General features: G+C 40.8%; 1 protein-coding gene and 1 non-coding gene across 3 annotated transcripts in view; one reads left to right on the plus strand and one right to left on the minus strand.

Moving 5' to 3' along the window:
• AGBL1 (ATP/GTP binding protein like 1) overlaps nt 1-24900 on the plus strand; it is a 928519-nt gene that overhangs the window by 439819 nt on the left and 463800 nt on the right. The gene's annotated exons all lie outside the window — the stretch shown is intronic.
• TRNAG-CCC lies at nt 3571-3643 on the minus strand. The gene has a single exon. It is a non-coding gene; the product is annotated as a tRNA-Gly (tRNA).

Raw genomic sequence — 24900 nt, forward strand, 5'->3', positions numbered from 1 at the left:
TAGACACAGGAGCCTGACATGACTGAGCAACACACATACTTCTTTGTTTATACTCTTTCTTCTGACCACATTGCCTTCTATTTCTATATTCTTCTAGGCCGAGGATATTCATTACACCTTTTCTAACATCTTTCTTAACCCATTCTACTTCTCCAACCCCCTATTTAGATAACAATCCGTATTCCCTACTTGTGTTTTGTTAATCACATCATCGTAATTGCTGTCGCCTTTCATTACACTCATGTGTATGTTTGCCTCCCTGGCAGGGTGATGAGACCCCTGGACCTGAACACTTTCTCATTCAACTTTGTTATCCAGGCATCTGGCACAGTCTGTTTCCCAGAGTGGGCTCGCAACAACAGTTTGCTGCATGAATGAAGGTGATAAATATCTGGTGAGCTTTGGGTGTGATTCTAAAGTTCAGACCTTTTGACCAGAGCTGTTCAAGGGTGATTGTACACCTGCATCACTGTTATGGATAAAGAACTTGAGAATGGCAAAGAAAATACATTTTTAATATTATTTGGAAAGTCTTTATTATAATTTTTTCTCAACTTCGTTCCTAGAAGTGAGATATTGTTCAGTACAATTAATCTCCATGTGTCATTTGGGATGCAAACATTCTTTCTCCTTCCTTCCGTCTTGAGGCTTGTGGATACTTGGGTCTTGGCTCTGCCTGTCTCTATTGACCCTATGCCTGTCTGCATGATTTTATTGAGCTTGAATACTACACGTAGTGCTGGTGAGCTTTGACAACATGTTTACTGCGTGGCTGAGTTCCCAGTTCAAGTCTAGAAAGCTGACCTTTATAAATTTCCATATTTTCTCCCCACATTAACTGCTAGAAGTTTATCTTCACTTCAACTCGTAGGGCTCAAGTATTCCTGTACATCCTTTCATGGAACCAGCTGGGATCTGTAGATATCCACTGCTCTGTGGTTTTAGCCACTCTCCTAGTCCTTGTGACCGCCTGCTCTTTCTTGCTCTGATCTGTCATCCTCCCTGACCTTTCAGAACTGTCCCCAGAGAGGATTCTATAATCAGATATGAAAAGGTAAAAAAGTCAGGTTGTAAGGAAATGGCAGCAAGGTGTAGCATTTATCCAGAAACACCTTTACTCCACCTGAAATATCCTTTCTTCCTATTGTAGCCCTTTGCTTGCAAAAGGAGCTGCCTTCCTCCCAAGCCAGCTGCTCCTCAGCCTTGGGACAGCTGAAGTGAAGTCCCAGTTTTCTGATTCTGGGAGTGCACTTGACACCATTGCCAGGGAACAGAATGATGATGGAAATAATAATTAATAAATGATATGACATTATGGACTCATCAGGGACACTGTGTATTACTAAGCTGGATAGATGAAGAATATGGGTCTCTTAAAGACCTCTTAGAAACCTGGACAACCGTGGTAATGACATCAGCTAAACATTTGAAAAGCAAAGGCCCTTTGTTTCCATTTAAAGGGAAGTGGCTTCAATCTAAAAGGAGATGAAGGCTGAGTTGGCAAGGAAGCCCAGAGCCATGCCAGAGAACAAAGCTAATGCATTCAGGTAGCCCCTCCCTCTCGTCTGTAAAGGACCCAAAGGCAGGATTTTTCCTGCAGTTGTACAAAGACTCATTGTGGGTGAGTCCAACACTACCCAAATGTCATACATTGAATGCATTCTTTCTCTAAGCATCCACTTATTTATTTGGATTTAAATCCCAGGAAAGTGAGAAAAACCAGAGAAGTGCCTAATGGGGTGGCATGTGTTGAACTTGCCTCATCAATGAGAGAACACTGGTTTGCAGGCGAGTCTGGTTCATGTGAAGGCTTCTCAAAAGTATCTGGATTGGTTTCAGGTTCCCCTCCTCTTCTTTTTCCTAAATGAGTGGGTTTCACCTGGTTGAAGCAAATAAACACTAAACATCGTTCACTAATCCTGAACATTTTTATTCAGGTCCCAATTTGGTTTCCGGTCATATTGGCCCACAATTTTAGCTGTGGGGTTTCAGCTAAACAACAGCTGGGAGTTGACAGCAAGCCAGCTGCAGCCTGCTAGAGCAAACACTTGAGCTCCTAAATGTATAAAAATGATAAAATGACTAGACATATAGGCTTCTAATTGCACCCAGCAGTCTGCAGCTGGGAAGTCACCAGGAGAAATATATTCTGTGCTGTCATCCAGCAATCATGCACTCCACCCCAATTGAAAAGCACTTCCCTTTCCCCACCCAGATTGACAGCCAAAATGTGAAGTCTAGTTCCAGTTTCAGACAATGTTCGCTACTTATTGAGGAACTGACCCAGCTCCAGGCTTGTAAATCCAGTCAAAGGTGGAGCCAGGGTGATGCATCAGTTGAAATTTGATGGGGAAATGATGATAAGCTGATGCTGGAAAATAAGACTCAGATGCACATCTATGATGAGATCTATGGGGGTCACAAAAGTAGCCCCCAATGCAACAAAAAGCATATGAAAGATTCAGAGCACAGCCTCTTGTTTCTTTTATTTGACTTTCCATGGCATATCCTTCACTCCTGTCTCCTTTCCTCCCCTTTTCCCCCTTCCCTCTGCCCTCTAGATACATGCCCTCCTTTCTACAAACAACTGCTATAACTCATCACTCTTCTCCATAAGGCCTGTTCCAATGATAGGGGGACATTCATCTTTCTTGAGCTTCTCTCCAAGCATCAAGAAGGCAACCGTTTCCCTTATGTCAAGTATTCATGCTTTCATCTAAAGTTAATTTTCCAAACATTTGTTCTTTTTTTTGAAGTTTAAAAAAATCTTTTTTTTTTTTCAGATTAAAATTATTTCCATAAATAAGGATAAAGCAAACCCACTTCCTTGAGTCCATTATTTCAGGTGATTGTGATTTCCGTGAACGTTAGTGTTCCTGAGTATTATTTGAATATTTGCTTATGTACTTGTGGGAAGCTTCCCTGGTGGCTCAGATGGTAAAGAATTTGCCTGCAATGCAGGAGACCCAGGTTTAATCCCTGGGTCAGGAAGATCCTCTGGAGAAAGAAATTGCAACCCTCTCCAGTATTCTTGCCTGGAGAATTTTCTATGTGATAGAGAATCCTATGGACAGAGGAGCCTGGTGAGCTACAGTCTGTGGGGTCACAAAGAATTGGACATGACTGAGTGACTAACAGTTTCACTTTTGGCGGGAAGCTGCTATAGACTTTTCTTGGTAGGAATTCCAGTTTTACTGAATTCTTCCCTTTCCTTTAGATATTCCACTTTCCATTCTTCATTAAAGGCTGGATCATTAGTCATTCTTTCAATGCATAATTTTCTTTCTGGCATTTTATTACCTTGATTGAAGGAAAAAGTAACCAAACTTTCATAGTTTTCTTCTGCTTGAAATTTATCTTTCAAGATGGTTATTTCCCTGTAGATTTAAGAAAACTGAGCAATGTCTTTGTTTTCTTTTTCCCTGGAGTACTGATCTCCAACCTGTTGGACTAACTAGTCTTTTTTTTTTTTTTTTAGTATTTATTTATTTGGCTCGCCAGGTCTTAGTTGTGGCACTCAGATCTTTAGTTGTGGCATGCAAACTCTCAGTTGCAGCGTTGGGGATCTAGTTCCCTGGCCAGGAATCGAACCTGAGCCCCCCACCTTGGGAGCATGGAGCCTTAGCCACTGGACCACCAGGGAAGTCCTGGAGTAACTGTTCTCAATAGCAGAAAGGCTGAAGGGCAGTGGGGAGAGGATGTGTGACAAAGAGGTCAATAAAGGAAAGTGAATCTGAACTACTCTGGAACATCATCTGGCTGTGTTCTTGGGCCCATGGCACTACATTGTCCTGGCTTGTGTACGTTTTGTACACTCAGTCAGTGCGTGTGTGCCCAGTCGTGTCTGACTCTCTACGACCCCATGGACTGTAGCCCGTCAGGCTCCTCTGTCCATGGGGTTTTCCAGGCAAGAATACTGGAGTGGGTTGCCGTTTCCTTCTCCAGGGGTCTTCCTAACCCAGGGATTGAACCTGCGTCTCCTGAATCTTCAGCATTGGCAGGTGGATTCTTTACCGCTGAGCCTCCTGGAAAGCCATATATTGTACTAGAGCAACAAAAAAGAAGACTTCTTCTATTTTCCTTTGTATCTTGGAGGTCTTGCACAGTACCTGGTCTTTGAAATACATGTAGAAAGAGTGCTTGTGGATTGAACAGTGAATGAATGAACTGCAGTCAAATCTGGCTGAATACGTTTGTGCTAATGCCCTACATTTGTACATTTGTAAGATTTTTCAAAGTGTTTCCACATATTTCATTTCCTTGATGTGACTATTAGCAAGTTGTCACCTTTTTCTGCACTTTTGTGAATGAGCCAGAAAGCCTACAAATATACAACCTATTTTAAACTAAGAATTTAACCAGAAGAGGCCATGGCATGCAAGACCGGATGCTATCCAGTCTCTGGATACCAGCAAAGAGGTATCCAGCATACCTCTTTGCAGGCCTTGGGGGGATCTAGATCAGAGGTCAGCAAAACACACCTGTGAGCCAAATTCGGCCTGTGGTCCACTTTTGTAAATAAAGTTTTATCAGAACAGCAGCCATGATCACTCATTACCTCGTGTCTTCGACAGCCTTCTGACTACCAGACAGAGGTGGAGAGTGTGAGAGGCGGTTAGGCCCTCCTGCTGCTGCTAAGTCACTTCAGTCGTGTCCGACTCTGTGCGACCCCATAGACGGCAGCCCACTAGGCTCCTCTGTCCCTGGGATTCTCCAGGCAAGAATACTGGAGTGGGTTGCCATTTCCTTCTCCAATGCATGAAAGTGAAAAGTGAAAATGAAGTCGCTCAGTTGTCCCCGACTCTTAGCGACACCAAGGACTGCAGCCTACCAGGCTCCTCCATCCATGGGATTTTCCAGGCAAGAGTACTGGACTGGGGTGCCTTTGCCTTCTCCGTTAGGCCCTCCAGGTCTATGCTATTTACTCTTTGAGACTTGGCAGAAAAATTTTGTTGACCGCTGGTCTAGATTTTAATAACTGCAGGATACACGAGTCACTTTGAAGGATGTCAAAGAAGATAGGGGGAATCTATCCACCTTTGGAACCCCTCTGGATTGTTGAGTTATATTTCTGACCTATGATCTAATAATACACTTAAAAAGAAAGATCAGCAAGTAAGCACGAGAAAGTAAAGAATGAACAGCAAGAAATCATCCTTTTCAGTCAATTTTTGGGCAACGACACTCTGGGATATACAGGGTTTTTCACTCAGGTCTGTTGTGATATCTCAAAAGGCTCAGTGAGGCACTTCCGCTGTTCCACAAGGCAGCTGTGACATCCCAGTGAGCCATCCCAGTCCCCTTCTTATCTCACACTTTCTGTTATCTTTACCCCTGAGCAGTCACTCCAGATGCCTGCTGAAAGTAACCTAATTAGATATGGGTGCCTCTCTTCCCCTTGCTCGCCTGTGGAGTGGGTGCAAGCTGCCTTCACTCTTGAGAACTTAATTTTTTTTTTTTTTTTCTCAGTGGATTCCTCAGTAGACTGAACATATGGGACCTCTCACACCTGTAGGCATTGTAGCAATTTTCCTCTGATGAGTCCATTTGTAACCCTCTGCTCAGTTACACCAAAGGGTTCTTCTTCTTTTCTTTCTCTCTCCCTTTTTTTGGTAATCTCTGAAAGATTTTGCCACTTGCAGGGCTAAGAAGTCATGAGCTATGTGGCTAGCTGTGCGGAAACTTTTGCATGTGGACAATTTTTTTGACTTTCATAAATCTCAATGAATTTTTCTAAAGGCAGCTGCTTTTTATTTATCTGCATGACAATGCTAATATTCTAGAACAAGTCCAACATGAGAATTTGCAATTTACCTCTTTATTTGGCAGCTTCATTTAGCTTTACTGTTTTTTTTTTTTTCTTTAAATCACTGAGTTAATTACTGGGTTATAGATAAAGAAACTGACTGCAAAGTGATTAAGTGACTTTCAGATCAGAGTTAAATCTTGCAAATAGAGAGAATGCAGAAATATCCTTTCTCAGAGGCATCTGCTATATTAAAATTACACAGACTCTGGGATGAGAGGACCTGGGTTCTAAGCACAGCTTCATCAATGACAAACTCTAAGGCTGTGGCTGATTTGCTCCGTAACTTCTCTGAGCCTGTTTCCTCTTGTAAGAAATCTGGCTGCTCACAGTATTGTGCTCCTCACTGAATTTGAGCATGCATGCTCAGTCACTCAGACATGTCTGGCTCTTTGTGACCCCATGGACTGTAGCCCACCAGGCTTCTCTGTCGGTGGGATTTTCCCAGACAAGAATACTGATATGGGTTGGCATTTCCTTCTCCAGGGTATCTTCCTGACCAGGGATTGAACCTGCAGCTCCTAGCAGGAAAATGCTTTACCACTGAGTCACCTTGGAAGCTCTCACTGAATTTAATTCTGTTCTATTCAATGTGGCAACATTTCATTGAGCGTATACTCCTTCTAGGCGCTTTGCCTAGCACTGTAGTTATGCATGAGAGGGTAACAGGCAGAAAGGCTAGGGGTCTCCAAATGGAGGAAATAGACTGCAAGAGTCAGATGTTTTTTTCTCTCTCTCTTAAGTGGCAGGAGGAAACAAATTACAAGTGTCAGATATTTCCCCCTTCTCTATACACATTTATAAAGAGGTTTCTTTTAAAATTCCATGTTGCCATGATGACACCTAGTTCCACCTGAACTTAACTTTCCTCAAACCTTGAGCTAACCAGAGCATTTTTCTTATAGAAATGTTTTTCTTAAGCTATGACAATGAACTGTGTATTTACCCTAGACTCTGTCTTTCTTCAAGTTGGTTCAGCTTAAGACTCAGAACCTATAAGGACTCAACAAACCAGTATGTTTTACTCATACATTATTCACCTACTCTAAGTTACATCATCTATGTTAGCAAACCAGTATGTTTTACTCATACATTATTCACCTACTCTAAGTTACATCATCTATGTTAGCATCACTATGAACAAAGCTAGTGGCGGTGATGGAATTCCAGTTGAGCTATTTCAAATCTTAAAAGATGATGCTGTTAAAGCGCTGCACTCAATATGCCAGCAAATTTGGAAAACTCAGCAGTGGCCACAGGACTGGAAAAGGTCAGTTTTCATTCCAATCCCAAAGAAAGGCAATGCTAAAGAATGCTCAAACTACCACACAATTGCACTCATCTCACATGCTAGTAAAGTAATGCTCAAAATTCTCCAAGCCAGGCTTCAACAGTACGTGAACCATGAACTTCCAGATGTTCAAGCTGGATTTAGAAAAGGCATAGGAACCAGAGATCAAATTTCCAACATCCAATGGATCATGAAAAAATCAAGAGAGTTCCAGAAAAACATCTATTTCTGCTTTACTGACTATGCCAAGGCCTTTGACTGTGTGGATCACAACAAGCTGGAAAATTCTTCAAGAAATGGGAATAGCAGACCACCTGACCTGCCTCTTGAGAAATGAGTATGTAGGTCGGGAATCAACAGTTAGAACTGGACATGTAACAACAGACTGGTTCCAAGTAGGAAAAGGAGTATTGTCACCCTGCTTATTGCAGAGTACATCATGAGAAATGCTGGGCTGGAAGAAGCACAAGTTGGAATCAAGATTTCCAGGAGAAATATCAATAACCTCAGATATGCAGGTGTCATATATGACACCACCCTTATGGCAGAAAGTGAAGAAGAACTAAAAAGGCTGTTGATGAAAGTGAAAGTGGAGAGTGAAAAAGTTGGCTTCAAGCTCAACATTCAGAAAACTAAGATCATGGCATCTGGTCCCATCACTTCATGGCAAATAGATGGGGAAACAGTGGAAACAGTGACAGGCTTTATTTTGGGGGGCTCCAAAGTCACTGCAGATGGTGATTGCAGCCATGAAATTAAAAGACGCTTACTCCTTGGAAGAAAAGTTATGACCAACCTAGATAGCATATTCAAAAGCAGAGACATTACTTTGCCAACAAAGGTCCATCTAGTCAAGGCTGTGGTTTTTCCAATAGTCATGTATTGATGTGAGAGTTGGACTATAAGGAAAGCTGAGCGCCGAAGAATTGATCCTTTTGAACTTTGGTGTTGGAGAAGACTCTTGAGAGTCCCTTGGACTGCAAGGAGATCCAACAAGTCCATCCTAAAGAAAATCAGTCCTGACTGTTCATTGGAAGGACTGATGCTAAAGAAACTCCAATACTCTGGCCACCTGATGTGAAGAACTGACTCATTTGAAAAGACCCTGATGCTGGGAAAGGTTAAAGGCAGGAGGAGAAGGGGATGACAGAGGATGAGATGGTTGGATGGCATCACTGACTCAGTGGACATGAGTTTACTCCCGGAATAAACTCTGGTAGTTGGTGATGGACAGGGAGGCCTGGTGTGCTGCAGTCCATGGGGTCACAGCGTCAGACATGGCTGAGAGACTGAACTGAACTTTATATTAATGAAGCTGTATATTTACTTGGAAAACTGCCTTTCTTCAAGATTCATGCCAATAATTTTATGGCCTGGGATGACTCACCTGGTGCCAATGTTATCTCAAAATGCATGTTGTGGGTGAGGGGCCTGGTGTCAGTCTCTGAGTTTTGAGACCTTCCTTTTAATTAGCAGCCTGCTGGTAGCTATAACATCCAGCTAAAGACTAGCAGGGGGGCACTTTTTCTGTCCCATTCCGATGTCTATATCAGAAGATTTCTCTTTTATACTTTAATAAAACTTTATTGCAGAAAAGCTCTGAGTGATCAAGCCTTGTCACTGGCCCCAGATTGAATTCCTCTCTTCTGGAGGCCAAGAATCCTGGCGTCTTTCACAGCTCGGCAACAACCTTTCATTAATCAATCTAATCATGTCTCCTTACCAGTTTAATGTGTACTGGAGATTCAGATACATATAAATATGGTTTTAACATAATTTGGTATGAATCATATGAGATATAGTCTGGGTTCTATAGGGATATTTTGCTCTATCCAAGTGTCCAGGAAAACATCCTCTGAGACATGGTACCAGAGCTGTGATTGAATTAATGTCATCATGCTAAGATAGAAAAGAAAGATTATTTAGATGGCAACACTAGCAGGAGAGAAAGTGGGGTAGCATGAAACCACCTTGTTTATGTAGGAAACTGCAAGAGGTATATTCAGTTCACTTCAGTTCAGTTCAATTCAGTCACTCAGTCGTGTCCAACTCTTTGCGACCCCATGAATCGCGGCACGCCAGGCCTCCCTGTCCATCACCAACTCCCAGAGTTCACTCAAACTCACATCCATCAAGTCAGTGATGCCATCCAGCCATCTCATCCTCTGTCGTTCCCTTCTCCTCCTGCCCCTAATCCCTCCCAGCATCAGAGTCTTTTCCAATGAGTCAACTCTTCACATGAGGTGGCCAAAGTACTGGAGTCTCAGCTTTAGCATCATTCCTTCCAAAGAACACCCAGGACTGATCTCCTTTAGAATGGACTGGTTGGATCTCCTTGCAGTCCAAAGGGACTCTCAAGAGTCTTCTCCAACACCACAGTTCAAAAGCATCAATTCTTTGGTGCTCAGCTTTCTTCACAGTCCAACTCTCACATCCATACATGACTGCTGGAAAAACCACAGCCTTGACTAGACGGACCTTTGTTGACAAAGTAATGTCTCTGCTTTTGAATATGCTATCTAGGTTGATCATAACTTTCCTTCCAAGGAGTAAGTGTCTTTTAATTTCATGGCTGCAATCACCATCTGCAGTGATTTTGGAGCCCAGAAAAGGTAAATTCTGACACTGTTTCCACTGTTTCCCCATCTATTTGCCATGAAGTGATGAGACCAGATGCCATGATCTTCGTTTTCTGAATGTTGAGCTTTAAGCCAACATTTTTACTCTCCTCTTTCACTTTCATCAAGAGGCTTTTTAGTTCCTCTTCACTTTCTGCCATAAGGGTGGTGTCATCTGCATATCTGAGGTTATTGATATTTCTCCCGGCAATCTTGATTCCAGCTTGTGCTTCTTCCAGCCCAGCGTTTCTCAGGATGTACTCTGCATATAAGTTAAATAAGCAGGGTGACAATATACAGCCTTGACGAACTCCCTTTCCTATTTGGAACCAGTCTGTTGTTCCATGTCCAGTTCTAACTGTTGCTTCCTGACCTGCATATAGGTTTCTCAAGAGGCAGATCTGGTGGTCTGGTATTCCTATCCCTTTCAGAATTTTCCACAGTTTATTGTGATCCACACAGTCAAAGGCTTTGGCATAGTCAATAAAGCAGAAATAGATAGTGATCCCCATAAATTTGAGGTTCTTAATTTTGTTGTGGAAGCATTTAGAGACAAAGTGATAGGTAACAAGTAGATTTATGTAGAGAGAAATATACTCCACAGATAATATGTGCCATCTCAGAAGGTGTGATCTCTCAAACTGTTGCATGGTTAGTTTTGATGGTCTGGATAATTTTATAGGTTAATAAATAGGAAGATTATTCCAATTATTTGGAGAAAGGGGCAGAGATTTCCAGGAATTGGGCCACTGCCCACTTTTTGGCCTTTTATGGTTGGCCTCAGAACTATCGTGGTGCTGGAGAGTGTGCCATTTAGCATGCTAATGTATTATAATGAGTATATAATGAGATTCAAAGCCTAGTGGGAGTCAAATTTTCTACCATTTTGGATCCATTTGGTCCCAATCAGTTTTTGCTGTGTCCTTTGGCTATTTCATTCTTTAAAGGCTGTGCCCTGCCCCCTTCCCTCTTGTTTCAGTAGTATGTGGCAGGGTATGTGGTTGGAGGTACATTTAGGAACCAGGACATGAAGGGCCTTGTAAGATTTGTCAAGAAGTCCCAACTTGACACGGTAAAAGCAGTCCTAAGGGGAAAGTTCATAGCAATACAGGCACACCTCAAGAAACAAGAAAAAAGTCAAATAAATAACCTAACTCTACACCTAAAGCAACTAGAAAAGGAAGAAATAAAGAGCCCCAGGGTTAGTAGAAGGAAAGAAATCTTAAAAATTAGAGCAGAAATAAATGCAAAAGAAACAAAAGAGACCATAGCAAAAATCAACAAAACCAAAAGCTGGTTCTTTGAAAGGATAAATAAAATTGACAAACCATTAGCCAGACTCATCAAGAAACAAAGGGAGAAAAATCAAATCAATAAAATTAGAAACGAAAATGGAGAGATCACAACAGACAACACAGAAATACAAAGGATCATAAGAGACTACTATCAACAATTACATGCCAATAAAATGGACAACGTGGAAGAAATGGACAAATTCTTAGAAAAATACAACTTTCCAAAACTCGACCAGGAAGAAATAGAAAATCTTAACAGACCCATCACAAGCACGGAAATTGAAACTGTAATCAAAAATCTTCCAGCAAACAAAAGCCCAGGTCCAGATGGCTTCATAGCTGAATTCTACCAAAAATTTAGAGAAGACCTAACACCTATCCTGCTCAAACTCTTCCAGAAAATTGCAGAGGAAGGTAAACTTCCAAACTCATTCTATGAGGCCACCATCACCCTAATACCAAAACCCGACAAAGATCCCACAAAAAAAGAAAACTACAGGCCAATATCACTGATGAACATAGATGCAAAAATCCTTAACAAAATTCTAGCAACCAGAATCCAACAACACATTAAAAAGATCATACACCATGACCAAGTGGGCTTTATCCCAGGGATGCAAGGATTCTTCAATATCCGCAAATCAATCAATGTAATACACCATATTAACAAATTGAAAAATAAAAACCATATGATTATCTCAATAGATGCAGAGAAAGCCTTTGACAAAATTCACCACCCATTTATGATAAAAACTCTCCAGAAAGCAGGAATAGAAGGAACATAACTCAACATAATAAAAGCTATATATGACAAACCCACAGCAAACATTATCCTCAATGGTGAAAAATTGAAAGCATTTCCTTTAAAGTCAGGAACAAGACAAGGGTGCCCACTTTCACCATTACTATTCAACATAGTTTTGGAAGTTTTGGCCACAGCAATCAGAGCAGAAAAAGGAATAAAAGGAATCCAAATTGGAAAAGAAGAAGTAAAACTCTCACTATTTGCAGATGACATGATCCTTTACATAGAAAACCCTAAAGACTCCACCAGAAAATTGCTAGAACTAATCAATGACTATAGTAAAATTGCAGGATATAAAATCAACACACAGAAATGCCTTGCATTCCTATACACTAATAATGAGAAAACAGAAAGAGAAATTAAGGAAACAATTCCATTCACCATTGCAACGGAAAGAATAAAATACTTAGGAATATATCTACCTAAAGAAACTAAAGACCTATATATAGAAAACTATAAAACACTGGTGAAAGAAATCAAAGAGGACACTAATAGATGGAGAAATATACCATGTTCATGGATTGGAAGAATCAATATAGTGAAAATGAGTATACTACCCAAAGCAATCTATAGATTCAGTGCAATCCCTATCAAGCTACCAACAGTATTCTTCACAGAGCTAGAACAAATAATTTCACAATTTGTATGGAAATACAAAAACCCTCGAATAGCCAAAGCGATCTTGAGAAAAAAGAATGGAACTGGAGGAATCAACCTACCTGACTTCAGGCTCTACTACAAAGCCACAGTTATCAAGACAGTATGGTACTGGCACAAAGACAGAAATATAGATCAATGGAACAAAATAGAAAGCCCAGAGATAAATCCACGCACATATGGACACCTTATCTTTGACAAAGGAGGCAAGAATATACAATGGATTAAAGACAATCTCTTTAACAAGTGGTGCTGGGAAAACTGGTCAACCACTTGTAAAAGAATGAAACTAGAACACTTTCTAACACCATACACAAAAATAAACTCAAAATGGATTAAAGATCTAAACGTAAGACCAGAAACTATAAAACTCCTAGAGGAGAACATAGGCAAAACACTCTCTGACATACATAACAGCAGGATCCTCTATGACCCACCTCCCAGAATATCGGAAATAAAAGCAAAAATAAACAAACGGGACCTAATTAACCTTAAAAGCTTCTGCACATCAAAGGAAACTATCAGCAAGGTGAAAAGACAGCCTTCAGAATGGGAGAAAATAATAGCAAATGAAGCAACTGACAAACAACTAATCTCAAAAATATACAAGCAACTCCTACAGCTCAACTCCAGAAAAATAAATGACCCAATCAAAAAATGGGCCAAAGAACTAAATAGACATTTCTCCAAAGAAGACATACAGATGGCTAACAAACACATGAAAAGATGCTCAACATCACTCATTATCAGAGAAATGCAAATCAAGACCACTATGAGATACCATTTCAAGGCAGTCAGAATGGCTGTGATCCAAAAGTCTACAAATAATAAATGCTGGAGAGGGTGTGGAGGAAAGGGAACCCTCTTACACTGTTGGTGGGAATGCAAACTAGTACAGCCACTATGGAGAACAGTGTGGAGATTCCTTAAAAAACTGGAAATAGAACTGCCTTATGATCCAGCAATCCCACTGCTGGGCATACACACTGAGGAAACCAGAAGGGAAAGAGACACGTGGACCCCAATGTTCATCGCAGCACTGTTTATAATAGCCAGGACATGGAAGCAACCTAGATGTCCATCAGCAGATGAATGGATAAGCAAGCTGTGGTACATATACACAATGGAGTATTACTCAGCCATTAAAAAGAATACATTTGAATCAGTTCTAATGAGGTGGATGAAACTGGAGCCTATTATACAGAGTGAAGTAAGCCAGAAGGAAAAACACCAATACAGTATACTAACGCATATATATGGAATTTAGAAAGATGATAACAATAACCCTGTGTACAAGACAGCAAAAGTGACGCTGATGTATGGAACAGTCTTATGGACTCTGTGGGAGAGGGAGAGAGTGGGAAGATTTGGGAGAATGGCATTGAAACATGTAAAATATCATATATGAAACGAGATGCCAGTCCAGGTTCAATACACGATACTGGATGCTTGGGGCTGGTGCACTGGGACGACCTGGAGGGATGGTATGGGGAGGGAGGAGGGAGGAGGGTTCGGGAGGGGGAGCACATGTATACCTGTGATGGATTCATTTTGATGTTTGGCAAAACTAATACAATTATGTAAAGTTTAAAAAAAAAAAAAAAAGAAGTCCCAACTTAATCCAAAGAGCTCTGGGGAACCAGTGATGTTTCCAGGCAGGGAAGTCACACAATGGTGCATATCCGATTAAACATTATTTGTGGGGGTCCTTCCTCAAGGACAGCCAGTTTTAAAGCTATATAATAATGTTTTCAGCTTCCAATGAAAGGGTTATAGCAGATCTGTGACAAGAGTCAGAGAGAAGGACAGAAGTCATAAATATTATCATTAGGGGGAGAGAAGTTGATTGGATGTGGTCAGTGAAGAAGGGTATATCTATACTGGTCATAAGCTCAACTAACATGAGTAAAAGCATTGTGCAAACTATAAATCGCATGTGTGAATGCTAAGTCTCTTCAGTCATGTCTGATTCTGTGTGGCCCTATGGCCTGCAGCCTGCCGGGCTCCTCTGTCCATGGGGTTCTCCAGGCATGAATACTGGAGTGGATTGCCATTTTCTCCTCCAAGGGATCTTCCCAACACAGCGACTTAGCCCACATCTCCTGCATTGGCAGGTGGATTCTTTACCACTGGGACACCTGGGAAGCAGAATGAGACTGTATGACATGCTAAATCTGGACTTTGATAAAAGCAGTGAGAAACTATCCAAATGAATTTTTAAGCAAGTATGGGTTAAGATAAAATTACGTATTTTAGAAAAATCATTTTGATGCCACTATGGAGAGGATGAAGAAGATGAAAGAAGAGGGAGGGGACATATGTACACCTATGGCTAATTTGGGCTTCCGTGGTGGCTCAATTGGTAAAGAATGTGCCTGCAATGCAGGAGACCTGGCTTCAATCCCTGGCTTGGGAAGATCCCCTGGAGGAGAGCATGGAAACCCACTCCGGTATTCCTGCCTGGAGAATCCCCACAGACAGAGGAGCCTGGCAGGCTGCAGTCTATACGGTTGCAAAGAGTCAGACACGACTGAGCGAATAAGCACAGCACGTGGCTAATTTATGTTGTTGTATGACAGAAATCAAACCAATATTGTAAAGCACTCATCAATAAATTAAAAATAAATAAGTAAAATTGAAAAAAAAAAAAGATTGGAAGAAGGCAATTTCTAGGTAAGGCATAGTAGAAGCATGGACTAGTGTGGTAGAAGTGGAGATGAAGCAGGACTAACATTTAAGAGAGTAGAGATAACAAGCTGACCAGGGATTGTAGGGAGAGAAGGATATGAGGAATCACTTCGTTTTCTGTCTGGCCATTGTGGAGAGAGCTGAACTGAAGATGGAGACTATAAGTAGAGGAGTTAGAGAGGAAGAAAGAGCTTGAGGGTAGACATGGGTAGAATGTAGATGGAGGGCAAGGGAGAGAAACTGAGGATGCCTCGAATATTCGAAAGGATGATGGCTTCATTTTTAAAGCAGGATAACCTTTCATCAGGTGGAGTCTCCTGGCTCCTTGAGAATCAGGAGAGTGCCTTGAACCCACTTTCCTAATTTACAGAAGTTTGAAATTTCCCCAATATGTCCAAGATTTCATGATGCTTCAGTTCTCAGGATTTCTTGAGTCTACACACTGTTCTGTAGGAATGAATTTTTACACAATATTTAGCCCCATGTGAAACTATTCCTTTCACTTCTTCTTATAAAAACACACTCTCCCTATTGCCCACACACACACACACACTTACAGGCAGAGTAGTTGCTCACTGACACTCCAGCCCTTGTGACCTTGGGGCAGGAGGTGAGGGGTGGGGAAGCATCACTTTTTACTCCAAGCATTTACTGAGTATTTCTTATACAAAATATATCAGTTACTGGTTGTAGAAGGACTGGAGAAGGCAATGGCAGCCTGCTCCAGTACTCTTTCCTGGAAAATCCCATGGACAGAGAAGCCTGGTAGGCTGCAATCCATGGGGTCGCGAAGAGTCGGACACGACTGGGTGACTTAGAAGCAGCAGCAGCAGCAGTAGAAGGATTACGGACTTCCCAGGTGGCACTAATGGTAAAGAACCCTCCTACCAATGCAGGAGATATAAGAGATGCAGGTTTGATCTCTGGGTCCAGAAGATTCCCTGAAGGAGGGCATGGCAAGCCACAGTACTCTTGCATGGAGAATCCCATGGACAGAGAGCCTGGCAGGCTATGGTTCATAGATTCATGAAGAGTCAGACACATTGGAGCAAATTAGCACACATATAGATGGATTATAATTGACCACTGTGTGGTAAATACAGGACAGGGTTGGTGCAGGGGTCATGTTAATAACAGAGGAGGACTGGTTTTATTATAAGTGAGTTTCATTTGACATGCCTATGGGACATTAAGGTCATTCCTGTGGTTACAGGTAACCTCACTCCTAGAAGATGCTTCCTATAAAGAGTTCAGTTCAGTCACTCAGTCTTGTCTGACTTTTACGACCCCTAGGACTGCAGCACACCAGTCCTCCCTGTCCATCACCAACTCCCAGAGTTTACTCAAACTCATGTCTATGGAGTCGGTGATGCCATCCAACTATCTCATCCTCTGTCATCCCCTTCTCCTCCTGCCCCCAATCCCTCCCAGCATCAGGGTCTTTTTAGATGAGTTAGCTCTTCGCATCAGGTGGCCAAAGTATTGGAATTTCAGCTTCAACATCAGTCCTTCCAATGAACACTCAGGACTGATTTCCTTTAGGATGGACTGGTTGGATCTCCTTGCAGTCCAAGGGACTCTCAAGAGTCTTCTCCAGCATTACAGTTCAAAAGCATCAATTCTTTGGCGTTCAGCTTTCTTTATAGTCCAACTCTCAAATCCATACATGACCACTGGGAAACCATAGCCTTGACTAGATGGACATTTGTTGGCAAAGTAATGGCTCTGCTTTTTAATATACTGTCTAGGCTAGTCACAACTTTCCTGCCAATTTTAATTTCATGGCTGCAATCACCATCTGCAGTGATTTTGGAGCCCAGAAAAATAAAGTCTGACACTGCTTCCCCATCTATTTGCCATGAAGTGATGGGACCGGATGCCATGATCTTTGTTTTCTGAATGTTGAGCTTTAAGCCAACTTTTTCACTCTCCTCTTTTACTTTCATCAAGAGGCTCTTTAGTTCTTCTTCACTTTCTGCCATAAGGGTGGTGTCATCTGCATATCTGAGGTTATTGATATTTCTCCCAGCAATCTTGATTCCAGCTTGTGCTTCTTCCAGTCCAGCGTTTCTCATGATGTACTCTGCATGTAAGTTAAATAAGCAGGGTGATGATATATAGCCTTGGTGTACTCCTTTCCCTATTTGGAACCAGTCTGTTGTTCCATGTCCAGTTCTAACTGTTGCTTCCTGACCTGCATATAGATTTTTCAAGAGGCAGGTCAGGTGGTCTGGTATTCCCATCTCTTTCAGAATTTTCCAGTTTATTGTGATCCACACAGTCAAAGGCTTTGGCATAGTCAATAAAGCAGAAATAGATGTTTTTCTGGAACTCTCTTGATTTTTTGATGATCCAGAGGATTTTGGAAATTTAATTTCTGGTTCCTCTGCCTTTTTGAAAGGCAGCTTGAACATCTACAGTTTCACAGTTCACGTATTGTTGAAGCCTGGCTTGGAGAATTTTGAGCATTACTTTACTAGTGTGTGAGATGAGTGCAATTGTGTGGTAGTTTGAACATTCTTTGGCTTTGACTTTCTTAGGGATTGGAATGAAAACTGACCTTTTCCAGTCCTGTGACCACTGCTGAGTTTTCCAAATTTGCTGGCATATTGAGTGCAGCACTTTAACAGCTTCATCTTTTAAGATTTGAAATAGCTCAACTGGAATTCCATCACCTCCACTAGCTTTGTTTGTAGTGATGCTTTCTAAGGCCCACTTGACTTCACAGTCCAGGATATCTGGCTCTAGATGAGTGATCACACCATCATTATTATCTGGGTCGTGAAGATCTTTTTTTGTCCAGTTCTTCTGTGTATTCTTGCCACCTCTTCTTAGTATCTTCTGCTTCTGTTAGGTCCCTACCATTTCTGTTCTTTGTTGAGCCCGTCTTTGCATGAAATGTTCCCTTGGTATCTCTAATTTTCTTAAGGAGATCTCTAGTCTTTCCCATTCTATTGTTTCCCTCTATTTCTTTGCATTGATGGCTGAGGAAGGCTTTCTTTGTCTCTTCTTGCTATTCTTCTGAACTCTGCATTCAAATGGGAATATCTTGCCTTTTCTCCTTTGCTTTTCACTTCTCTTCTTTTCACAGCTATTTGTAAGGCCTCCTCAGACAGCCATTTTGCTTTTCTTCATTTCTTTTTCTTGGGGATGGTCTTGATCCCTGTCTCCTGTACAATGCCATGAACCTCCGTCCATAGTTCATCAGACACTCTATCAGATCTAGGCCCTTAAATCTATTTCTCTCTTCCACTGTGTAATCATAAGGGATTTGATTTAGGTCATACCTGAATGGTCTAGTGGTTTTCCCTACTTTCTTTAATTTAAGTCTGAATTTGGCAATAAGGAGTTTATGATCTGAGCCACAGTCATCTCCCACTCTTGTTTTTGCTGACTGTATAGAGCTTCTCCATCTTTGGCTGCAAAGAATATAATTAATCTGATTTTGGTGTTGACCATCTGGTGATGTCCATGTGTAGAGTCTTCTCTTGTGTTGTTGGAAGGGGGTGTTTGCTATGACCAGTGTGTTCTCGTGGCAAAGCTATGAAGTGTAGTTTATATTCATACCTAAAGGACGTTGACTGTTGAGTATGGTTATTCCCCCTCCTCCATTTGTTTTTCCCAGGCTGATTTTATAGATTCTGCAGGATAGTACTATGCTGGAGGGTTTATGTTTCCATTTGGGGTTGAGGATCTCAGTGTGTCCTAGTGGACTGTTAAGAAGGAGACTGAGGTTCTAATGCAGGGTAGGTAGTTTAAGCAATTAAAATTCCCAGTTCTGGTGTCACAGGCTGCACTTTTATCCTCCTAGCTGTCTCAAAGGTCTATGCCATTGATCACAAAGTTAAACAGGTATGACCCCAAAAAATCTATCACCACCATGGGAATGTCAGCTTGCCACTGCATCAGTGCACTCATTAGCCATGAAAATTCTTGAGTGTTGGCCCGATTCTTATGGCTGGGGTAATAGGGTCAGGAACATTTTACTGAGGAGTGGGGGGAGCGGAAGCAACTCACGAAAGCTAGTTTAAGTCAAAATGAGACTCAATGCTTATTTATCAGAAAAATACAAGGGGAAATTAGACTTTATCTCCTCTTCCTTCCTTCTGTTTTCAGTTATGCTTCTTAGATGGTAGAAGGTGATTACCACAAGCATCAACTTTATATAGACTTTTGGTTCTCAGGGTTTCTAGATAAGGTTCTTATGCCATGACAGTTTCAACAGTAGTCCTGGAGAAAGCTTTGATGGACACAGCTTGAGTCATTTGCATTTCCATAAATGAATCAGTGTGTATGAGGGGATGTGACATGCTGATTGGTTATACCCAGGTCATTTCTTCACTGACCTTGAAGAAATAATGGTTCACCCAACACATACGGGATTTATGCTTGGTAGTCTGCTAAGTAGGATCCAGCCCTGGTAGAAGTGGGATCCAATATTTGCACCTTACTCAGCATCTGTATGGAGAAGGCAATGGCACCCCACTCCAGTACTCTTGCCTGGAAAATCCCATGGACAGAGGAGCCTGGTGGGCTGCAGTCCATGGGGTCTCGAAGAATTGGACATGACCCAGCGACTTCACTTTGACTTTTCACTTTCATGCTTTGGAGAAGGAAATGGCAACCCATTCCAGTGTTCTTGCTGGGAGAATCCCAGGGATGGGGGAGCCTGGTGGGCTGCCCTCTATGGGGTCGCAAAGAGTTGGACACGACTGAAGTGACTTAGCAGTAGCAGCATCTGTAAAATCTTGTCTTAGGCACCAGATCATATCCCCAAGCAGCTTAATGGGATCCAGCAGTGAGACCCTTTACAGATACCGCAGTGTCAGAACTGAGTATAGACGTCAACACTGCATGGCTGTGGCTGTAGGATCTCATCATCTTCCTCAGTTAATTATTTTATTTGGAACCGTTCTTGGTTTTTAACAATACATAGTTTGTTCTTTACTCTGGAGCACTGATATTTAAAAAAATAAGTCATAATAATTCTCATTTCATGTAAATACAGCAGAATTACTCATGTGTCTGTTTTACTTGTTTTAGGAAATAATTCAGACATAAATAATGCATAGAGAATAATGTAAGGAACAAACGTAAAGCTAATGTAATGCTATTTAATGAATTTTAACACTTTTATATATTTGTGTCAGGGTTTATGTTTAAACAAAAACAATATTTTGGATAAGGGTTAAAACCCTCTTGTATCCAGTCAAATTTAATTTCTATCCTTTCTTCTCCAAAGTTATGACTATCCCAAATCCAATGTTGGTCTATCATCTATCTATATATCTGTCTATCATCTATCTATTTTGCTTTAAGGTTTTCTCTTTGCTTTCTTTGGGTAATTTTTCTATGCCTGTGTATGGCTAATTTGGGCTTCCTGGTGACTCAGATGGTAAAGAGTCTGCCTGCAATGTTGAAGACCCCAGGTTCAATCTCTAGGTCTGGAAGATCCCTGGAGAAGGGAATGGCTACCCACTGTAGTATTCTTGCCTGGAGAATTCCATGGACAGAAGGGCCTGGTGGGCTACAGTCCATGGAGTTAAAAAGAATCAGACTTGACTCCGTGACTAACACTATCACTTTCATTTCATGGCTAATTTACTCTGTGTTTATAGAAAGTGATAATTAAAGTTCCCCATTAATTAAAAGCACACACACACACAGGTAGAAAAACTACTCTAAAATTTTAAAACATCAAAAACAAAAATGGTACCTGTAATAGAACTTTTTTTAGTGAGCCATGGCTTTTGTATGAAATGTTCCTTTGGTATCTCTGATTTTCTTGAAGAGATCTCTTGTCTTTCCCATTCTGTTGTTTTCCTCTATTTCTTTGCATTGATTGCTGAAGAAGGCTTTCTTATCTCTTCTTGCTATTCTTTGGAACTCTGCATTCAGATGTTTATATCTTTCCTTTTCTCCTTTGCTTTTCACTTCTCTTCTTTTCACAGCTATTTGTAAGGCCTCCCCAGACAGCCATTTTGCTTTTTTGCATTTCTTTTCCATGGGGATGGTCTTGATCCCTGTCTCCTGTACAATGTCAGGAACCTCATTCCATAGTTCATCATGCACTCTATCTATCAGATCTAGGCCCTTAAATCTATTTCTCACTTCCACTGTATAATTATAAGGGATTTGATTTAGGTCATACCTGAATGGTCTAGTGGTTTTCCCTACTTTCTTCAATGCAGAAGATGTTAAGAAGATATTAAGAATACACAGAAGAACTGTACAAAAAAGATCTTCACGACCCAGATAATCAGGATGGTGTGATCACTGACCTAGAGCCAGACATCCTGGAATGTGAAGTCAAGTGGGCCTTAGAAAGCATCACTATGAACAAAGCTAGTGGAGGTGATGGAATTCCAGTTGAGCTATTCCAAATCCTGAAAGATGATGCTGTGAAAGTGCTGCACTCAATATGCCAGCAAATTTGGAAAACTCAGCAGTGGCCACAAGACTGGAAAAGGTCAGTTTTCATTCCAATCCCAAAGAAAGGCAATTCCAAAGAATGCTCAAACTACCGCACGATTGCACTCATCTCACACGCTAGTAAAGTAATGCTCAAAATTCTCCAAGCCAGGCTTCAGCAATATGTGAACCGTGAACTTCCTGATGTTCAAGCTGGTTTTAGAAAAGGCAGAGGAACCAGAGATCAAATTGCCAACATCCACTGGATCATGGAAAAATCAAGAGAGTTCCAGAAAAACATCTATTTCTGCTTTATTGACTATTCCAAAGCCTTTGACTGTGTGGATCACAATAAACTGTGGAAAGTTCTGAAAGAGATGGGAATACCAGACCACCTGACTGCCTCTTGAGAAATCTATATGCAGGTCAGGAAGCAACAGTTAGAACTGGACATGGAACAACAGACTGGTTCCAAATAGGAAAAGGAGTACGTCAAGGCTGTATATTGTCACCCTGCTTATTTAACTTATAGGCAGAGACATCATGAGAAACGCTGGACTGGAAGAAACACAAGCTGGAATCAAGATTGCTGGGAGAAATATCAATAACCTCAGATATGCAGATGACACCACCCTTATGGCAGAAAGCAAAGAGGAACTCAAAAGTCTCTTGATGAAAGTGAAAGTGGAGAGTAAAAAAGTTGGCTTATAGAAAACGAAGATCATGGCATCCGGTCCCATCACTTCATGGGAAATAGATGGGGAAACAGTGGAAACAGTGGCAGATTTTATTTTGGGGGGCTCCAAAATCACTGCAGATGGTGACTGCAGCCATGAAATTAAAAAAACACTTGCTCTTTGGAAGAAAAGTTATGACCAACCTAGATAGCATATTCAAAAGCAGAGACATTCCTTTGCCAACAAAGGTTCGTCTAGTCAAGGCTATGGTTTTTCCTGTGGTCATGTATGGTTGAGAGTTGCACTGTGAAGAAGGCTGAGTGCCAAAGAATTGATGCTTTTGAACTGTGGTGTTGGAGAAGACTCTTGAGAGTCCCTTGGACTGCAAGGAGATCCAACTAGTCCATTCTGAAGGAGATCAGCCCTGGGATTTCTTTGGAAGGAATGATGCTAAAGCTGGAACTCCAGTACTTTGGCCACCTCATGCGAAGAGTTGACTCATTGAAAAAGACTCTGATGCTGGGAGGGATTGGGGGCAAGAGGAGAAGGGGACGACAGAGGTTGAGATGGCTGGATGGCATCACTGACTCGATGGACATGAGTCTGAGTGAACTCCGGGAGTTGGTGTTGGACAGGGAGGCCTGGCGTGCTGCGATTCATGGGGTCGCAAAGAGTCGGACATGACTGAGCGACTGATCTGATCTGATCTGATGGCTTTTGTAAGATGTTTATTAAAAAAAAAATCCCACTGTGATTGTGATCTGTCAGTTTCTGCTTTTAAATATTTTTGCTTTTGTATTTTGAAGTGATGCTGTTAAGGGTACAAACACTCATGGTGGTGAGAATATCTTAGTGCAGTGTTCCTTTAAGGATTATGTTATGTTTCTCTTCATTCACATTAATAAATTAGACAAATCTCTAATAACTACTACTACACAATAATTACTTGTCTAATTTACTAGTCTTTTTTTCTATGTAGTTTGGGACTTGCTGATCATTTTTCTTTACCCGTTTCATTATTTTTTTTAATTCCTTTCTTTGTGTATTCCATTTATTTTTCTCTGAACTTATTCCATCCTCCTCCTACACCCTTAACCTTTGATTTCAACAAACCTGTTTTTATTTTAATTCACCTTGTTTTTTAAAGTATAACTTTACAAAAGATTTTTGGCAAGCATTATTATATTTGTATATAGTTTGTAATTTACATAATCATTTCTTTAACCTGTGAATTGATTAGATTCTGTTTTTGGGTGTCAGATATTAGAGGTGGTTATCACTGTTGGTATAATTTGTTTTGTAAATTATAATTTGATGTTAGTTTTCCATTCCATCGTGACTCAGTTCCATTGTGGTCAGGGAAACTGGACTCTGTGAAGGTAACTTTTTAATATTTATTGAGATTTCTTTGTGACATAGTTCCTGACAAATTTTTATAGATATTCAACATTTTGCATAAAGATGGGCATAGTCTCTGTTGGAAACATAAGTATTTAAGAACAAGCTTTTATCACGCTATTTTAATTTTATCCACCTTTCTATTTTCTCTTCCATTTGATCTGCTTTTTTTTAAAGTTTATTTAAAAAATATTAGTTGTTCTTGGACTTATTTTATCCTATTCAATGTTTTTGCCTCAAACACTCTTCCCCATCACAATATTAGTATTGCTAAGTCAGACAAAAATAGTGATCCTTTTTTTTCACATAATTTTTATTTTTAATCTTTCTCTGGTAATTTCTTTTAAGTGTTCATCTTCTAAATATTATATAGCAGATTTTTTTCCTTTGGGTTGTTTGGTTTTAGAAAATTCAATAGATAGTACTGCCTTTTAATAGGTTATTTAATTTTTTATTTAATCTGAGCACTGATCAGTTTCAATTAATTCCTTCAATCTTACCTTGAACTATCTATTGAACATTTTTTATTTGCTTACTTTTTAAAATCTCACATTTCCTACTTCTATTAGCTTATAAATTTTAAAATATTCCTTTGTTTTTCCCCTTTGCCAGACTATAAACTACTAATTATATTTTTATTGTGTTTGTAAATTTCTCCTAGTTAAAAAAAATATTGATGTGCATGGAGAAGGGGGGCTTCCCTGTTGGCTCAGCTGGTAAAAAATCTGTCTGCAATGTGGGAGAACTGGGTTTGGACCTGGATTGGGAAGATCCCCTGGAGAAGGGAATGATTACCCACTCCAGTATTCTAGCCTGGAGAATTCCATGGACCTCATAGTCCGTGGAGTCGCGAGAAGTCGAACACCACTGAGTGACTTTCACTTGGATGACATGGAGAAGGAAATAGCAATCCTCTCCAGTATTCTTGCCTGGGAAATCCCATGAACAGAGGAGCCTGGCAGGCTATAGTCCATGGGGTATCAAAAAGACATGTTTAGTGACTAAACAAACTGATACAGATAGGTCCCAGGTACCCTTCATCCAGCCTCCCCCAATGGTAACATCTTAGAAAACTCTAGTACATCATCACACCAGGCTATTGACAAATATATAGACAGATAGACAGACAGATTGGTAGATATACAGTTGGCATACAGGAAATTGCACAGAAAAAAATTAATTTATCACAGAATTAACATTCATGTGATTGCCATACAAGAAATAAAACATTTGCAATGTTTCAAAATCACAAAG

Source organism: Bos indicus x Bos taurus, chromosome 21, assembly GCF_003369695.1.
Source record: "Bos indicus x Bos taurus breed Angus x Brahman F1 hybrid chromosome 21, Bos_hybrid_MaternalHap_v2.0, whole genome shotgun sequence".
In the NCBI taxonomy this organism is placed as follows: domain Eukaryota; kingdom Metazoa; phylum Chordata; class Mammalia; order Artiodactyla; family Bovidae; genus Bos; species Bos indicus x Bos taurus.